Source organism: Eucalyptus grandis, chromosome 6 (genome assembly GCF_016545825.1).
Source record: "Eucalyptus grandis isolate ANBG69807.140 chromosome 6, ASM1654582v1, whole genome shotgun sequence".
NCBI lineage: Eukaryota > Viridiplantae > Streptophyta > Magnoliopsida > Myrtales > Myrtaceae > Eucalyptus > Eucalyptus grandis.
In genome coordinates, this window is record NC_052617.1 from 51202155 (window position 1) to 51222656 (window position 20502).

Here is a 20502-nt window from a genome sequence, read left to right on the forward strand (position 1 = left end):
AAAAAAAATAATAAAAATAAAAAAACCTGTTTGGTAACACCAAGTTGTTTTTCTATTCCCAGGAATAGAAAGTTAACACGGAATAAATTTGGAGCGAAACAAGAAGCAAAAAACAGTTGCTTCTTATTCTCGGAACAATTTCTAGAAATAAACTATTTTTTTCTTTTATTTCTCTTTCTTGATGCGGCCACCATCAACCGCCCGAGCCACCGCCCACCACCGCCACCGGTCAAAAAAGAAATTATTGTGTTACCAAACACATTTCTATTCTTTTTCTGTTCCAAGAATAGAAATTTTGTGTCGTTACCAAACAGGAACGGAAGCGTTGTCATGCGCAGACTATCATGGGTGATGTTCTGTCTGGCTTGGTTCGTCATCTAGGGTTTTTTGATTAGTGGCTGGGAAATGGGTTTTGGGATCATAGGATGTTGGTGATTTTTATAATCCTAGTTTTGTTTCTCGCTCCTCTTTGTGTTTTGGATAAGATCGATTCGTTGAGCATGACGTCTGCGACTTCAAATGCACCGGCAAAGGGTGTTTGTTATTGTTTGTTTTATTGCCGCATTGATTAAGCTTGTTGAAGGGAAGATCGAGGCCCCAAGGATGAGCCCTGATTTTGGCTCTAAGAAGGCAATATTAGATTTGCTTGTGGTGATACCAATTATGTCTAATGCTTATGTATGCCATTTAAATGTTCTTTTTTTTTTCTTTTTTTGGTCGAAAAGAAATTTATAAGCAAGGTTTGGATAGTATAAGCATTAGCTTTAGAACATAACAAGTCTAAAAGACAAGAGGGGGATAAAAAAACCCAATTAGCTAGAAGGGCATTTCTTCGGTGGGCCTTGACGACCCAGTCCGCCACTTTGTTGCATTCTCGCTGACAATGGGCTATTTTCAGATTTGGGAAAGTATTAACACGTGGCTTCACTTCTACATATTAACGCATCTACTTCCCAGTTGCTCTGCGGTGTACTTTCCACTAAAGCTTTCACCAGTTCAAGATTATATGATCTTCTCTTCCTTCAAAAAACTTTAGGGTTTGTAACACAGCCTGTGCTTCCACTTGGATCACTGAAGAGACTCTGATCGTGCGCGCAAAACCATCAACGAGGACTCCTCGGCTGTCTCGGCAGATGCAAGCTAATGCCGCTTCCCTTGTTTCTTGAAGAAAGGAGCCATCAATGTTGATTTTTATCACACCGTGCGTCAGGGGAGTCCAGATCTAAGGCAAGCCATACTTTGGAGAGGTCCCAGTTTGAGGCGAGATGAACTTCGGAGGAGTCTGATGTAAGCGCTGCAACGAAAGGTTCTGGGTTTGCGGCAAGGGGTGCGTTGGAGGGGTGGACATTTGAGATGAAGCTTGCGCTGAAGACATCCAGATCTGAGATGGGGGGGTCGGCATCTTCTCTTGATGCGGGCGCTGTAGTGAAGGAGTCCAGTTTTGCGTCGAGCCGTGCGTCGAAGCAGTCGAAATTTGAGGTGAAGCCTACGGATGCGTCCAAATTTGAGATGGGGGAGTTAGCACCTGCTCCTGATGCGGGCGTTGCAGCGAAGAACTCCGGGTTTGCATCGTGCTGTGCATCAGAGGAGTGGAGTTTTTGGGCGAAGTCTTCGTTGGAGCCACCTAGAACTGAGATGGGAAGGCCGGCACCTGCTTTGTTTTGGTTTGTTTTTTCATCCACATGTTGAAGTTTTCTTCCATGGCCATTGCTGAGGTGATTATATGCTGGGAATTCAACGGTTTTGCTCTGAGACACCAATCGTTGCGTGATTCCCAGATCTGCCATAACAAGAGGGCTAATCGTTCAAAGGACACTGAGGTGTGTTGAAATTTGGCTAGCCATTCCTCTATCCGAGTTATCCCATGACTATCTCTTTGTATTGTCACTGCAGCGACCTCCCAGACTTAGTTGGTTTATGGATAAAGGAGGAAATGATGCTCTAATGACTCTAGATGTTTGTTGCATATTGTGCAAAGGAAAAATATGATTTTAGGCTGAATTTGGGCTTTCCATATTCTATTCCACAATGATTGTGGAACTTGATAGGACGAAAAAGCATGGCTTTACGTATGATTTTCTCCTTGTGCCTTAAGCTTGTTATATGCATTCTTGACCTTGAATTGACCTGTTTTGGTTGGCTTCCAAACTAATTTGTCCTCTGGAAATTGGGGGTTTAGGTGAATTGCTAGAATTTCTTTACACGTCATGGTCAAAAAGTTCTAGTACTCTGTCTTCCTTCCTAGTAGCAGAATCTCTAGTTATAAGTTCCAAAACCCGTGATGGGTCATCTCTATTTGCAGGTCATCCAATTAAGCCTCTCGGTAACCATTGATCATTCTTGATACTGATTTTTTCTCCATTTCTAACCACCCACTATAATGAAAGACTTATAGCATTTCTTCCCAAGAGTAGACTTTGCCAACCCCACAATGGTCTTGAGCCTTTCTCTGCATGGAATGTATCTGTGTGCGGAAAGTATAGTCCTTTGAAAATTTGACTATAAAGAGAAGTCGGATTCTGAATTAGCCTCCATGCTTGCCACCACAATAATGCCTCGTTAAATTTAATTAGATCTCGAAAGCCTAGCCCGCCTTCATCCTTTCTTGCTCTAAGAATATCCCAGTTTTTCCAATGTAAACCTGCCCTATTTTCATTGTTTTTCTACTAGAAAGCTGCTATTTTCCTTTCAATGGCACGACAAATAGATAGGGGGATTTTAAAAATGGACATAGTGTAGAGCCTGCACCACAATTTTAAGTAGAATTTCTTTCCTTGCCTCTGATGAAAAATTCTCTTTCCAGCCCTCCAATTTCATATTGACTCGTGCAAGAATCCAATTAAACATTTGCTTTTTAGATCCACTCCAATTAGAAGGTATCCCGAGGTATTTCCCAATCTTTTCCAACTTTGGTACTCTCATTTCTTTAGTCAAGTTACTTCTCGGTTCTCTTGGACAATCTTTACTAAAGAGCATACCAAACTTGTTCAAATTTATAGCTTGTCCAGACACAAAGCAATATTGGTTTAGGATCATTGCTACATTTTGACACTCGACCAATTTGCCTTCCAAAAACAAGATTAAGTCATCCGCAAATAGTAGATGGGATAGTGATGGACAAAATCTATTCAGCTTAATACCTTTAATGCTGCCATTTTCCATTTCTCTTTTCAGCATCATAAATAGGATGTTTGCCACAATAATGAATAGGTACAGAGATAGGGGGTCACCTTGTGTTATCTCGCGAGTAGGCTTAAAAGAAGCTGTAGGTTCCCCATTTACTTTGACGCTAAATGATACCGTAGAGACACATTCCATGACCCGTGAGACCCAAATATCGCAGAAACCCATTTTCAGCATACTAGCTGTTTTTCGTCTATTACATAAGTTTTTTTTTTCTACTTTCTAGGGGAAGCAATTAGCAAAAGGAAAGAATAAAACTTTGGTTGTTAAAGAGTTTCTCTGATGTCTATGCAACACAACTTGAACAATATTGGGAATTTATTGCCCTCGTCCTGGTAGTTTAAAAATATGATAATAATAAATGCAATTTTTGACAAGGTTTTCACATAAGATAGATCAAGTTAGCTATACCCCATATCAAGAATTGAACTCGGTGAGGTACAGCTGGGGTATGTGAAAGTTAGAGAATGATCTTGAATTTGCATTGCCTACGTGTTGTGCGGGATCATTAGCTATGGGAGTGATTTTTGTATCGTTGGTTGGTTGTTGATGTCTTTCTTCTGTCCTTAGTGCTGAGTGACGTGTTGTTGTTCTGATTATTTATATGTTACTAATTTGAGAAATATGGCATTGTTCTTGCTTCTCGTCGGCCATCGTCGGAGAGCTTAGCCTATGGGTAGTTAGGATCTCGGGCCCAAAATTTGTGGAAGTGGTGCTTTCTTTCATAACATATTGCAATTATTACTGCAGAATCAGCGTTCACTTTTATATTTGCTGTTTTATCTTAGTCTCTTGCCTATATGTACTTGGGACTTGAAGTGAGTGCTTAAGATTTGCTAGTGGGACTTTTATTTATTAATTTAAGCATGAGAACCTATTGACTAAAGGTGACAGAATGGTGGGTTGCTTTCCCTACAAACTGTAATTGGTTACAGTGCTTGCTTAGAGTGTTCTTCATTCTGTTTAAGTTGAGGTCAAGTAAGCAGCTTGATTGCCATTCTTTTTCTTGTAAAGATTGTAGTTCTTGCCTAGGTGTCTTTGTTTGGTATTTGGTGAATGAGTAATTTAAACTTAAATACCAAACATGCTAACTAAAGTGCTAGATGCACCTATCCTTTCTTTTGTTGGGTTAATTCAGTGATTTGGACTAAAACTGTTTTTTTTTACCCCATTTAAAAAAAAAATTGTGGCAAAAATTGTTACTTGGTAAATGCAATATGATCTTGGGAAGCACATATTGTAAAGTGCTTCATATTGTTAGATAAATTTTGGACATATATATTTTTTGGAGTTTCCTATTGATAAAAATTAGTATATACAATTACCTACCCAAAGGGGGTTATTGTGTATATTAATTTAAAAATTGCATGAAGATAAATTTCAAAATTAAAAGATGGGAATGTATGACTCAAAAAGATTTATCTGCCCAAAGGGGATAAATTTTTGAAAGTTATATGTAATTCCCCTCTATATTGATATATTAGAGATAAATGATGGGGATGTGTGACTCAAAGGTTTATCTGCCTAAAGGAGATAAAATTTTTAGAGTTATGTGTAATTCCTCTCTATGTTGAGATAATGGATATATATATAATTTAAATGATTTTTTTTTTTTTTTGCCCAAAGGGGATTGAACCTTGAAGATTATATGTAATTCTCCTTATTGGTGCTTTATAAACTTCATGCTGTGAATTTTTTTTTTTGCATTATACACTCTGCCCAAAGGGGAGTTTATAATGTACTAATTATTTTTGTTGAAATACTTATTGTCCAAAATTGATCTTATTGCATTATGTGTGACAAACAGTTACTTTTGCTATAAATAACAACAATGCCACGGTTAAAATGTTAATTGGATCAAATATTATACTGTTAAGGACTTGGTCAAAAAGGAGACATTGTGATTGTGAATATTAGAACTGAGTCCATGTTGATTGATCTCTAACAAAAGGGTTTACGGCCCATTTTGTTTAAAGAACATGTAAAGAATATGAGTGTCTTGGATTCTTTTAATTTCTTTTGTTAGTGGGAGTTATATAATTTGTATTTCTGGATATTGTATTTATATGCAAACAGATAATGCTTTTATGATGTTTATTAAAGCATTTATTTTCCATGATTATTATTGTTGATTCTATTGTTATCTTTTCTCCCATTGACTGAGAAATGGAAGTATAAAACAATATATTTAAACAAATTTTAGTTTAAAGATGACTGGATGTCACTGATTATGAGATCTCATGTTAGATTAGAAATTGCACCATGGCAATTTCATGTTGTTTAGAAATTGCGTTAATGCAGTTTCATGTTATTGAGAAATTGCATTGAGGATCAATAAGAAATAATGTATATTTTGATCACATGTTGGCACTATTTCTTACTATACTACTAGGCCCATGATCCATGAAAATATAATGCTTATTATATGTGATTATGGAAGGTCTTGTGTAATGATATTTTCTTAATACATTGATCTCCATAGTCCTATACTGAGGTTATATAGGATTGGATTGGTATTGAGATGCCATTATTGGAATATTATTTTTTTTAAAGTTGTGGCCACATAAAACAAAATTTTAGTTATTAACCCGATAGTGTAGTTTTCAATATAAAATATTTTTCAAAATAAAATAAGTTAATTAATGTAGCCCAAGTAGGAGAATGTTGGAAATTTCATATAATATGGGCTTACATTAATTAATTGATTTTCTATTTTAAAAGTGATCTGATTGAATTGGGTATTGTCATTTATTGATAATGGGCCTAGTTGAGCAGCAAAGTATATGCAATTGTGTTTAACTGAAGCCCGTAATGGGAATGACTCAGTTGACACGCTGTTGATTAGGGTTTGCTAGGTCCCCTCTCTAGCCTATAAAATGATAGGTTATACCTATCAGTTGCTTTAATCCCATTGAAAGCTGCTATATCGAAATAGATCATAGAGATAAAAGATCTAGCATTCCGATAGATCCCTGATTATCAGAGAGATCTATTTTTCTGCAAGTAAAACAATGGCTCAAACATGTACGCTTTAATCCCACTGTATTTATTGATCGGTGTTTTACAATCAAATATGGATCCGTTATTTCCTTGATTGATTAATTGTATATGTGAATAAATTTTCTACATCTTCTTCATAAAAAAAATGCTTTTCTTCGTTGTAGGTGCAAGCGGCGGATTGGGAACTCTACAAGAAACAAAGAATCGCCGATGCGGTCCACTACGAGAGCTTGAAGAAGGCCGATACGCGTCAGCTAGTGGCAAAGGCTAAGCTCTTGGCTGATATCGAGGAGGCAAAGGGTATCCAGGCTCTAGCACAGGCAGAGGGCGAGTACCTGGCGATGATTGTGAAGCAATTCTGTGGTGACTATGGAGCAATGAAGGACTACCTGATGCTCAGACGGTGCGGCATCGAAGAATTGCCCAAGTTCAGTCCAGTAGCTGAGAAGGGGGTTGTGCCGAAGTCAGCATCTGGTCCAGCGGGAAAGCGATTAAGTAAGGGAGGTGTCGGTGGCGGGTTGAAGGATGTGACTAGCACTTTTTCCTATCCATTAACGTGGGATTGCAAAATGAATAAAACATGTATGAAGACGAGAAACCTGCGGCCGACGTGCGACAAGTTGCTCGCCGTCAGTCATTTCTCTCCCAAATATGATTGCGTATTTTGTTTTCTTTTGTTGGACCAATGAAACTTGTCTTGCTAATTCCCCTTAATTTTAAACGCTAACGTAAGATAAGCCGCACATGGAATGTGAAATCAATGGACTACTTCGATAGGTTTTTCACGGTGGTAAGGTCATTTAGGATCTTGATAGCGATCTACCAAAATGACCACCTCATAGAATAGTCTAGAATTGATTTAGGCATATTTCCAAGCATATTATCAAACCCATAATTTTAAGAATATCCGCCGCATAGCAAATATTCACTGATTTTGTTTGTTCATTACCATCGCTTGGTCAACGTGGAAAATGAGCAGAAGTGGGTTGAAAATTTCACCAATAAAATGCAATTAAAAGAGTTCTCCAAATAATGGAAACGAGGAGGCGCTGCTGAAATTTATTTAATTTTTCGAAAAGGAAAAAAAAAATTACCGTTTCCCTTCGAAGTTTCTAAAATGAATACAGGAAAAGATTTTTAATTCGTCGATTTTAGGTGTTGGGCTTGAACATGAATTGAATTTTAAAATGCTATAAAAAAAAAAAGAAAGATAAAGTGAAAAGATTGTTTAAAATTATTTAAGTCGGCGGGCTTAGTCCAATTGCACCGTGGCTTGGCCCATTAATTGATCGCAGTGCAAAAAGTCCTTCCTTGTATTAAAAAATGGGAGCCTTGCTTTCACTCCAATTCCTGTTTGGATGTTGCCTGTCGTTATTCCAGTTTGGACGTCCCCTTAAATATTGGCTCTAGAGTCAAGTCAATCTATTAATGATTTTCTGTAATCTATGCATGCTAGTCGGAATCAATTGACTTCTCTGAGCCGCGCAACTACTATTTCGGCGACCGTGTTTTTCGCTTCCAATGTGATTGCTACTAGTTCTCAGCCTGATTCCCATTTATTTTGCTCGCCACTTTTCTAGACGTACCATGAAAGCTTCAAGAGATGTCCTCAATCACTTAGCATCTATCTTGAAGGTTGGGATTTCTGTCTTTGCTACTGGAGGACTCGGTGGAGTACGTCGGCATAGCAGAGCATGGTAAGTTACGTTGTCAAGAAATGAATTTAGTAATAATATGATGATAGCTCCATTAAGATCTCTAGATCCCTCTCTGAAGTGCTCCGGCTGCAGTTTTTGTTTTTCCCCACTTGACTGTTCCACGATGTGCTTGATTAGTTTAAACCCTTCTTGGCAATAACTTGAGGTGGAAATTTGTCCTGCCTATGGTCTAGACGTGGATGGACGCCACTTTAGCTATTTGCCTGTTGTAAGAGTTTCCATGAGAAATTACACCATTTGCTGTGCTCATCACTAGTTAGGGTACTTATCCTCTTTTTTTTCTTGAGAAGAAAATGTGTTGGAATTTAGTGATGTGATAAAACTTGGACTTTCTTGTGAATGCTAATACCAACTACGCTCTGTCGATCTTTGTTGCAGCATTGGACATATCCTCCAATCTTACAAAACTTGGGAGGACTCCTATAGCAGCTGTTTCTGCTGGTGCATAATCAATTTCAGACATCCCCTAGACGCTTGAGTATTCGGTAACAGTTTTTGTTTTCCTCAAACTTCTATTATTTATTTGAAAGTCAGCCAGGTTAGTGGTCTAGTTCTAGTTCCTCAATTTCTGGAATAACAGGAGACCCTTGGAGTTTGTATTGCTGCATATAATACTGATGAATTTCTAGCCTTTTCTACCTGAACCAGTGGCTGCAAAATATTGATCGTTAATCTAAGTGAAGTGACAGAATATCTACTAGCGTGAATGAACTCAAGTATTTCATCAGTCATGCTTTCCATAGAAATGGAGTATCTGTCAACAGATAAAATAATGCACCTTATCTAGTTAGGTGTTGAATTGTTTTGTTCCCCCTTCATAGCGACATATTAGCACTTTAATGTGGTTACTCTAAATTCTTTCTCACTTGCTCCTTCAAAGTCGACTATCAGATATGGGGACTGTTTTTTTTTGTTACTCAGAGAAACTATCTTTCAACAAAACTTGCAAACCTTTAAGATTTAAAGAAGCGGTGATTTTCCCCTTAGATTTGTAATGATGCTTGGAACGTGAATGGCTTAAGTTCATGACAATGAAGCATGCCAGTGAAGAAGACTGTTTGAGATGGCGTCAAATAATCCCTGCAAAAACAAGCCCAGCTTGCACTTTATGGCTAACTGCTGCTTCTTCTGATCCCTTATTAGATATGTAGGTTCCCTGTCGTGTAGATTCACCAGAAGATTGTGCTCGGTTAATAGGCAAGTAGCTCGTTTTGAAATTTCCATAAGTAATTTCAAGATTGGGAGCAATTTTGATCTTTCTTACCAACAATGTCGATCTCAGATTCAAATAGGAAACTGGAACTTGGAAGTGGAACTCTAATAGGCATTTCCAATACCAAATGAACATGCATGCTCTGGGAGTTTAATTGAGGATGCAATCCAGAAGGCCATTAAAGAAGCTAGGTAATTTTCTACCTTGTATCAGTTTCCCTTGTTCCTAGAGTTGTCCGAAATGCTAACAATTCAGCAAGCTGCAGGACCAGTTAATGGGCATCCCGTTGTGACTGATGCTCTCGTTTCTTTATTTCTCTCAGGGATAAAAGTTTTACAGGAAGTGCAGAAACTCCATATGTCCTCTCTAGAGTGAATGAGCTGACAGGAGGAGCATCGCTTACTTCGAGAATCCTTTTCTTGATTGTCAGTTGCAAATTTGTTATTAACTACTTCTTTTCTTCCTTATCTTTCTTTTTCCATGTTAGGATTTTTGTCTCAAGGAAATGCTATGTATACTAAAACTGGTTTGAAAAGCCGGTATAATAAGTAATGTTGCGAATTGTCATTAAGTATTGAATATGACCTATTTGTTTAAGATGACCACTTGTAATTTGCCATATCACTTTAATATACGGAGTTTGAAAATCAATTTTGGTATACATAGCATTGCCTTTTTCTGTCTGTGAACTCACTGATTCTTATTTTCTGCTTACTCTGACCAAAAGACTAGAAATGCGTGAGGAGTACCTTGGCTCATCTTCCAACTCCATACGTACTTTAACCTGTAATGCCTGGATGACTGCTTGTCGTGATTTTCTTGGCCATACCAGACATTGCACTGTTGATGAACAATGCTTTTGTTGGTACTAAGATTGCTGTCGCCCTTGCACAGCTTGGACAGGAATGAGGAATAGGATCAATTGCCTGCAAGCGTTGTGAAGTCACAACACATTCAAAATCGGTTTTCCATCTCAGCTCTCTTGGGTTCCATAAGAAAAGTGCTGCTAATGTTCCCAATAGTAGCACTGATTATCTTGTCACACAGACTCCTGAAGAATCTTGTTTACTACGTGAAATCTAAATCCAAGTTCTGTAATCTTGATTTTTGCCATGGAGAATCCCAGGCAGTAGTGCAATCTGATTTTCTAAATTTGATTGTTTGGGTTGCCAATTTAAGATTTTCAGGTATATGGAAGAACATGAACTTATTATTTTTCAAATATTTTTGTTTATATATACTTTGAACATGTCGTGTCGCATAAAAGAGTCGATGATAAGCAAAAGTCCAAGATTGCCAGTAGGGGTAATCAATTTTTGAATTAGGCTAGTTCCATCCTAGAACCAGGAACCGAACTAGTTCCCATGTTAGTCTGGTCTGATATAGGGTTTTTTTGCAATTTCCATTTCTTTATTATATCAAAGAAAAGGAAATATTGAAATTTTTAAATAAAAGAGAAAAACATCGGTTCACTTCAGTCGGAGCGGTCCGATTCTGCACCTAGAACAGAGAATAATCGGTCCAAAAATTTGCAACTAGTAATCGAATCAGTTTCCACGGAACTGCAAAATCAAGCCAGATCCGTGCACACTGCTACTTTACCGTATGGTAAAGACACAATTTTAGGCTGAAGTAAGGAACGCCTTATCCAAAAACTTTACCAGGTCATGGGGTCAACCCCTCTTGGACGTTTTGCGGGGGTAAAACAAAAGAAGTCTCACGAAAGAAGAACAAAGAAAGAACAACCGCCAAGCATTTCGGTATTGACAATAGATTTTAGATCAACCAATCCGGCCAGGCTACATCGTCACCATTGTAATATAGTTCATCTTTGTTTATTTGTATATACGTGGGTTGTGATGTCACTATTTCACTATTTGCTTCTTCTTCACTGTTAAGGCGCAGACACTATGGCAATACTGCATTGGCACTTCGAATTCGTTATATTGATGCAAAAAGCAGTAAACATATCTCAGCCTGTTCATTTGATGGTGCCTGTTAACGGCACTTTTCCCGCAGCCATCAGAAATCACATTTTGAATAACACACTTCCGTTCACACGTGCTCTATAAACGCCATCACACGTTCACAATCTTCTTCTCTTTTGAGCCGCGAAAATTAACCAAAAATTCTAAATTTTCTATAATTATATCAATTCAATCCTAACTTTATTTTTTGATTAATTGAATAAACTTTTTTAATTGTGCAAGTTCAGTCATTCCGACTAAAATTAGCCTACGCGTTGACATAGCCACCGGCCGGCATCGATAACAATTTTTTAATAATATTTTATTTTTTTGAATTATCTTATTACTTTTTAAATCTTTTTAACCTTTTTTTGTCTCTTTTTTTCCTCCCCCTTCTTCCCTTAGCTCTGGTGAGCGACAACAAGACGAGCTTGCCCGACCACATTAGTCTAGCGACCGGCAAGGGCTGGCCGACCATCGAAGCCAAAGGAAGAAATAGGGAGGAAAAAAAAAGAGAGAAAAAAGGTAAAAAAGATTAAAAAATTAATAAAATAATCTGAAAAAATAAAATATTATTAAAATTTGTTGCCGACGCCAGCCAGTCAATTTTGGCGGGAAGGACTAAATTGGTACAATTGTAAAATATTTATGACTTAATTGACAAAAATAAATAAATTTAGGATTGAATTGGTACAACCGCAAAAAGGTTTAAGATTTTTTTGGTAATTTTTGTCTTTTGTAAAGCTAGAAACTCTCACGTTCAAAGTGGTCTAGCCTATTTAATTTAGAATTAACGCCATGAAATATCTTAATTCCTTTTTATTTAAGACAAATTTACCTCAAACTAATTTTTTAAGCATAGAAGAACCTCGTATTGGTACATCTATGATAAATTTACTCAAAACTAATTTTTTGACAAAAAAAATAATGATAAACTAATACATTTATGACAAATTTATCTTATTTTAGTTTTTGTTAATTTGGATTTATAATAAGAAAAACCACAAATTGATAAACTTATGATAAATGGAGGATAATACACTCGTCAACTATTATATGTTATCTAATTCGGCAATTTGACAGTAAAATTTAATAGAAACTAATTGAAAGTAAATTTATCAAAAATGTAACAATTTGGAGTTTTTAGTGATCAAAAAATTATTTTTGGTAAATTTATCACAAGCGTATTAATTTTGGATTATTTGTTATATTAACCTTTTGATTTTCTAATGTAACTAAGAAAGGTATATTTCAAAAGTATATATAATCTATTTATGATTATACATGTTAGTTTAATCTTTTCATCAATTATTTTATTTATAAATTAAATAGATTTCCTTGAGTTTATCATCATAATTTTTATTAATTTCAGGATAGCCGATATTGTTATCCTTGTGGTAAGACTTAATCATCGTCTACGTCGCTCCTCGCTATTAAATATTTGTTTTAGTTTATTCGGTGCTTGTGTCACGGGCCTAGAAATGGACGACCCGAGAGGTTCCCCAAGGTCGACCCCAACTCGCCCGTGGACTTCCTGCTGTCACTCGGATTCCCACCAAGCCTTCTCCCCGAATTGCAAGAACGGGCGAATATGTCATTAAGCTAAGATTACGGGAGTCTGTTCCCTTTATTTATGTCGGTAGTTGGTAGACGACATTATGTCGGTAGTTGAGGCGGTGCGATCTCGTCCGCCGATAGGATTCTAGATCAATGGTTGTAATCTGAGGCCCTCAACTATAAAAGGGGTGTCCTCCTTCATTTGTAAACATCCACTACTTCCGCAATACAAAGCAAGTCTTCTTTCCAGAGCTCCTCTCTCTAGATACTTTCTCTCTCTACGATCCGGGTAAGGCGAGCGAGTGAGCGTTCGACGGTGCAAGGCTTGGCTTAGGCGCTTTGGCGATCCATTCCGATCCTAGAGTGCCCGAGTCGCCGCGCGGTCACGATCCCAATCGATCGGCCCGTGACAAGTGGTATCAGAGCTAAAGAGAGATCCGTATCCAAGGGATTGAAGAGCACCAACTGTTTGAGAGAATGTCGAGCCAAGATGTGAATATAGTTGGAGAAGCTGTGCCAGTCAAGGACACGCGCAGCAAAACAAGGAAGAGAGATACCTCGGTAGATGCTGCGGCTACATTCGATGAGAAGATCGGGAAGGTTCGGAGTGCCGTGCTCGAACTCATGGAAGGTCTTGACGATGTGCGAGACCGGATCATGGAGGTTGAGGGCTCACTCCGTGAAGACTTCACGACCGGCATCAACCAAGCCACGGCTCCACTATTCGACAAGGACGAAGCTCTCGAAGCATCGATCGATGGTTTGAACGAGCGTGTCCAAATAATCGAGGAGGTAAGCCCGTGTAGGGACGAGGTCGAAGCCATGGAGGCGGAGATCCAAGAGCTCAAGACCGAGCTCGCCTTATGCAAACTTAGTATCACGAATGGTGCGGCGCCTGCTCAAACGGTGACCAAGATTGAGGTCCCGAAGCCAAAGGAGTTCAAAGGCAACCGGTCCGCCCAAGAGGTGGATAACTTCGTGTGGAGCATGGAGCGTGTACTTGGCGCCGTCAACATAAAACGATGAGTCGATCAAGGTACGAACCGCTTCCATGTTCTGTCGATACGGCGATGCTGTGGTGGCGTAATAGGTGTGACGAGAGTAGACGCGGCGCTGATCCCGTGAACACGTGGGACGACTTCGTGAGGGAATTCCGCGACTACTTCTTCCCCGAGTTCGCTCAACAGGAAGCCCGAAGCAGGCTCCATCGCCTCGAGCAAAGAGGCACGATCCGAGAGTACGTGAAGGAGTTCACGGAGCTCAAACTCCAGATTCGCAACCTGAGCGAAGAGGAGGCTTTCGGAGCGTTCATGGATGGACTCAAGCCATGGGCACAACTTGAGCTGAAGCGGCGGGACATGAATAGTCTTGCGCGTGCGCTGAGCATGGCCGAGTCACTCGTCGACCTCACCAGAGTTGAATCGAGAAACAACTGGGCAAGAGACTGGAGGTCAGATTGACCCGAAGACGACACGAGAGGCACTCCCCGAGGCGCGCATGATCAAAACGTTCGAGCCAAACCATGGGGAGAAGGGACTCCTAAGCCGTCCTTCCAAAGAGGTCGACCACCGATCGACTACGCGAGTAAGTTCGATCAACCTCCGCCCTCTCCTTGCTTTATTTGCAAAGGTCCGCACTGGACCCAAAAGTGCCCACAAAGGGGCCGTATCAACGCCCTCCTTGCCATCGAAGAAGAGAAGGAGTAGCCCAAAGAAGACAAGCGGTAGATCCGGATTGGGGCTGTGAAGAAGATCAACTCGGTCCAAGCCCGATCGCCGACCAAAGAAGAAGGCATCACTCTAAACACAGACATGTTCTCCGTGGAGGTCGAAGTGGGCGGCCGAATGCTTTACGCTTTGGTCGACACCGGCGCATCCAACATGTTCATGTCGACCGAGGTTGCTAAGGTCTTGGGTCTACACGTGGAGCCATCCGGGAAGTCGTACAAGCCCATCAACTCGGGCGACTTCCATGGCGTTGGAGCAACACCCGACGTGGACGTCAAGATTGGCGGATGGAAGGGACGAATGTCGTTCGAGGTAATCCCTCTTGATGATTATGATCTCATACTTGGCATGCAATTCTTCGAGAGTGTGGGAGCCATGATCGACATGAGGACGAAGTGCATGATGATCCTCGACAAAAAGTGCCCGTCGATGATCCCCATGATCAAAGGGGTGGTCGACATCAAGACCATCGCGTCAATCCGACGCCTCGACAAGAGCTTGAAGGCCGTCATGCGCATCAACAAGCTGTCCGAGGTGAAGCCACCGGCCAAGTTGGATCCGACTCCAACACACGCCATGCCTATCAAGCACTCTTCCCCAAGGTCGAGTGTGCACCACGTGCTCCGTCCAAGACGAAGACCAAGCCGCGCGCGTCCGACTTCATCATCGAAGGATGTGGTCCTTCGTTCATGACCGTCCGAGCGAAGAGAAACAAGCACAAGAAAGATCGTGCCAAAGCCCGCAAGGCTGCCCGCCAAGCTGAGAGCGACGAGGACGTCGCTCGAATGAGTGGGGGAGAATGTCACGGGCCTAGAAATGGACGACCCGAGAGGTTCCCCAAGGTCGACCCCAACTTGCCTGTGGACTTCCTGTTGTCACTCGGATTCCCACCAAGCCTTCTCCCCGAATTGCAAGAACGGGCGAATATGTCATTAAGCTAAGATTACGGAGTCTGTTCCCTTTATTTATGTCGGTAGTTGGTAGACGACATTATATCGGTAGTTGAGGCGGTGCGATCTCGTCCGCCGATAGGATTCTAGATCAATGGTTGTAATCCGAGGCCCTCAACTATAAAAGGGGTGTCCTCATTCATTTGTAAACATCCACTACTTCCGCAATACAAAGCAAGTCTTCTTTCCAGAGCTCCTCTCTCTAGATACTTTCTCTCTCTACGATCCGGGTAAGGTGAGCGAGTGAGCATTTGACGGTGCAAGGCTTGGCTTAGGCGCTTTGGCGATCTATTCCGATCCTAGAGTGCCCGAGTCGACGCGCGGTCACGATCCCAATCGATCGGCCCGTGACACTTGCCTCACACTATCACATGATAGAGAGCCAAAAAAGCACAAAAACAAAACACAAAAAATATATATTTTTTTAATCAAAAGAAGACATTTAGAACGAAAAGGAAAGTGGAGCTAGTTTTTTTGGTCATGAAAGAGATTAAATAAGGTAAAGGGTACGTTCTTCTGATAATCCACTCTATTTTGTAGAGGGTTTTTTTTTTTTTTTTTTTGGTCTTCGTGACTTTTAACAATATTCATAAAGATTGTGAATGAGCTTTATGGGAAAATTACAATCTAACCGAAACATTGAATTTGAGAAAGTTGAGGAAAATATCGAATTTTGAACAACAAATGAGGTGATGTCTGATGCTTGAGAGACATAACAATAATAAATTATGAAATCCTAGAATTAATAAGATAGTATTTAAATCAGATTTTAAAGTTAATGAGAGGAGATTCCTCAAAAGTATGCCACTTCTTTTTATAAATGTTTACCGACGGAAGCATATAACTTCGTGTTAAGGTTAATATCCCGAAAAACCCCAAACTAGTACACATGTAACAAATTTACCCAAAACTATTTTTTTTTACTATCATAAATCCCAAACTGGTACACATGTGATAAAATTTACCATATATTAGTATTTGTTAAATTTTACAGTCAAATTAATAAGTTAAATAACACGTGACAGTTGACTAGTATACCAATTTAAGATTTTACACTCTGTTTGTCACATTTTATAATTTTTGTGATTTTTTTGTAGTATTAATCCAATTTAGCATATGGTATATTTGTCACAAATTTACCGGTTTTGGATTTTTTGTGGTCGAATAAATTAGTTTTGGATAAATTTGTCACAATGGTACTCGTTTAGGGTTTTTTATGGTCAGTCGGAATAAATTTGTCACAAGTATACCGGTTTTGGGTTTTTCATGGTAAAAAAAATAGTTTGGGGTAAATTTATTACAAATGACCCGTTTAGAGTTTTTCAGGGTATTAACCATTGTTTTTTTTACTTGTTATTCTTTCATGAGTTTTTTTTTTTTTTGACATATGTACTTTGTGTTTTGAAGTGAATATCTTCAATGAAACCGCAAAATACCTGGGAATGTGTATTTATATGAAAGTGAGTTTGTGACTCCAGCGAAAATAAGTTTTTACTCTATCTGAATTTTATAAAAAGGCTTTGAAAAAAAGAGGCAATAGCAGGAAAATAAGTAAAGTCTTTATGATGTATTACTGATGATTGAAACATACCTTCTTCCACTTTTGGAATGTGAGATATATCTATGTGGAGAATCTTAATAAAAAAAGGAGAATATTTGTAGGTAAAAATTTCCCTATTGTGTAAGTGCTATGTAAAAGTGAATTTTGGGCATTACAAATAGTTGATTTTTTTAGCCATTGTATTGCATGTATTAATATTGTCTAAAGAATTATTAAAAAGTTGAGTTACAACGTCGATTGGACATTTAAGCTAAAAATTTGTGGCCGATAACCTAATCATGCCCAGCTAAAATGATAATTGCGTAATAATGCCTTTTCCAATTTTGTATCAGTGTCTATTATTAAGATAATCTCTTTCTTTTCTTTTCTTGTATTTTCGTTATCCTCATCCAACTAAAATAAAGGGACATTATACACACCCCATCCCCAATTTTCTTTCATCTTACATTTATCATTCTCTAACTTCTATTCTCCTCCTTTTGTTTTTGGCATCTCAAGACTTTACGAAACCTTTGCTTCTTATCTTGGGATTGGAGCAATTTTAGAAAAAAGAGGGTGCAAATTGAAGGTTTTTCTTTTTTGAAAAATTCTTAATGCAAAGTTGTTTTGATAGCTATATGTTCCCTTTTCCCCACTTTTCTTTCGTTATGTGGAACTGGTTTATCTGTTGGAGTAGTGACAATTTCTAGGCAAAACTCAAGATCACCTTATCCAAAAACTTTCCACGGGTCACCGGGCGTTCTGTGACTTTTAATTTTACCTCATGAACAAAAGTTAGGCCCTCCAAGGAAGAACAACTACCAAGCATTTCATCATTGACAATAGATTTTAGTTACCAGTCCAGCCAAGCTACACCGTCATCATTGTAATAGAGCTTATCTTTACTTTTTTTGTCAATGGAATTTAGTTGATGGTCATTAAGATGGATCACCAAATATTTAACCTCTTTAAACCCCACATTAATATCCTTCTTATTCTCAAATAATCCTTCTTTTCAGGCAAATAAACCTAGACAATTCTTAGAAACTTGGCTGCCATTCCGTCTTTAAAAAAAAAAAAAAAAAAAAAAAAACTTGTGCTTTCCTTATCCTTTGTTTAACATTTCTTCACCTGCTTAATTTATCATTTTTCTAGTGATCACGGCCAAACAAACTGTTAAAATATATCTTAAGTTTGAACCCGTTAAATAGACTTGACTCAAATTATATTACTCGGTATGCAAAAGTTCAAAAACGAATAATGCAGATTATGAACATTGCTTTAGTATTTAGTCCAACGTGGACTTTGGATTGGATACAAGTGTGTTTGAAGCACACGACAATTTCCTTGGCCGAGAAAGATAGGAAAGAAAGTCCCACGTCCTCTTTGATTCCAAATTGAAGTCTGATCTAGGAAATTAAAAAAGGGAAACATCCAACTTAGGGTTTGCTAACTAATACGGGCAGACCGAATCTGGCCTTCATTAGGCGGTGGGTACATATATCCGCGTTCACTTTGATTCCTAATTGAAGTCTAATCTAGGAAATTAAAAAAGAAAAAAGAAAAAAGGTAACCTCCAGCTAAGGCTTTGCTAACTAGTACGGGCTGACCGAATCTGGACTTCTTTAGGCGGTGGGTAAACACATGCACGTATATGCGCGTGCGTGTTTTTCCGTTGGTTACGGTAGAGCTGTTATAAGATTTGTTATTTTTTTTTGGTGTGATTTAGAGATTGTTTTCGTGAGAAATTGTGGGACTAAATATTGCGTAAGTTATTAGAGATTAAGAAATATTAAAAGTGTTTGAGTAACTCGAGTGTGATTACAAAATACACTATATTACTTGATTTATAATTAAATTTTTTAATGCTCTCTTTTTGGATGGAGGTCACACCGATCGAACCACGTAATTGGGGCATTTGATTTATTTTGTTGTTCAATCGCTTGCTTCCACAACACAAATGATGATTATCTTATAGAAATTGCAATAACAATGACACAATGTGTCATGTAGTGTAGCTAGTGATGGTCCACAGTTGAACGAGCTTTCGTAACGAATAAGAACAGAAAATTGAACCACAACTTGAAGAAGAACACGTAAAATGATGTTTGTGTCATAACGCGTCCTCTTATTTTCATTTCTCTCGCCCGCATCCAAACACCCCGAGTGTCTTCCAATAAAGTTTCCTTTAGTGCTTTCAAGCCCAATCTGTTTCTACCATATGATTTCGAGGGTTGCGCTTTAGACATGGTGACCATCTTTTTCCTTTTTTCTTCCTGTGTGCATTCCACTGGAAATCACAGCAAGTAGAATTCTGTAAGTGGGAGTATACTGACCAGTTTCTATTGCGGACGAATTCATCCACTTTTTGTTGCAGGGTGACGTGGTATTACATGAGGCGGATTTTGGGTTCGGTTTTTCTGTGGGAATAACTTGAATGATCACATTGTTGAAGGAATTCACTTAACCGGTTCACGAAAATTTGAGTGTGAATTTCTTAGGGAAAGGAAGAGCAAAGTGTCTGTTTGAAATCTCGACCAAAACTTACTTAAGGCAGAGGGCGTTTGCTTTCTCTTTGGTGTTGTCAGCAGGCAATTCCCAGGTAGTTTCCGAGGATAGACGACAAAGACTGAAATTGACTCCTGAATTAGTTTTCCAAGTCAAGCCGACTTCTTTTTTGCAGGCAGTGCGGAACACGCCATTTTTTCTTTCCTTCATAATCTGACTGAGACAACAATCTGACAATGAGAACGCGTTTCTGGGATTATTTTAAGGCCGCGGATTTTGACATTGATTCCATCACTAAAAGCTTATAATAGATTAGTTGGAACTAACACGTCGACTTATCAACCCCAACAAAACGAGACGGTTTAAATTAGAAAGTCATCGAGGACCTAGAATGAGTGTCCTTTTTATTTATGTCTTGTAATGTCACCATGCTAGAGATGGGGCATAAGTATGTGCAGATGAATCTTTGTTTAATTATTTAGACAAGTTGAGCATATGTGTAATATGCATTGGACGGTGGACAAGGCATTGCAAATTCTTCGTGAAGAAAAGCTAGGGATGTAAAACAAGCCTTATATAAGAGATAATCTACGTTGTCTGGAAGTTGTATTGTGAGGAGGAAAAAGTGATCACTCTGGCTATATGTTCGGCCGAGTAAAACGTAAGAATTTAAAGTAGAGGATTCAACGAAAACGAGAATGAAAGTTAGAGGGGATAGTGTAATGATTTAGAGTATGTAAGAGCGCGAGAGTTCAGGGATACGGTAAAAAGATTGAAAATTTAGAGTTAAACGTGTTGGACCATTAGAGTTTTTTTTTTTTTTTGGGGGGGGTGTAAAGTGAAATTTCCATTAACTTTATTTACCAAGCTCAATGAGAAAATTATGGAGTAGAGTTGAGAATGGGCTCTGCTTGTGTTTGGTGGGGTTAGAAAAAGGAAGCAACGAAATGAAGGGCTAGCTTGTTTGTCTTTTTTTCTTGTATAATTATATGTTTCTTCCTCAGTAAATTCTCAAATTTCAACATCAGATGAGAGGCGCTGCTAAGGGTGGCATCGGTTATCACCAACTTCAAATGATCACCACCAAATGTGGTCACTTAGCGTACTCCTTTTGTGGTCTGAAACATTACAAATGGATT

General features: G+C 38.8%; 1 pseudogene; it reads left to right on the plus strand.

Moving 5' to 3' along the window:
* The first annotated feature begins 4676 nt into the window (after positions 1 to 4676).
* On the plus strand, positions 4677 to 10023 carry LOC104452233 (annotated as a pseudogene).
* The last annotated feature ends 10479 nt before the right edge of the window (positions 10024 to 20502 follow it).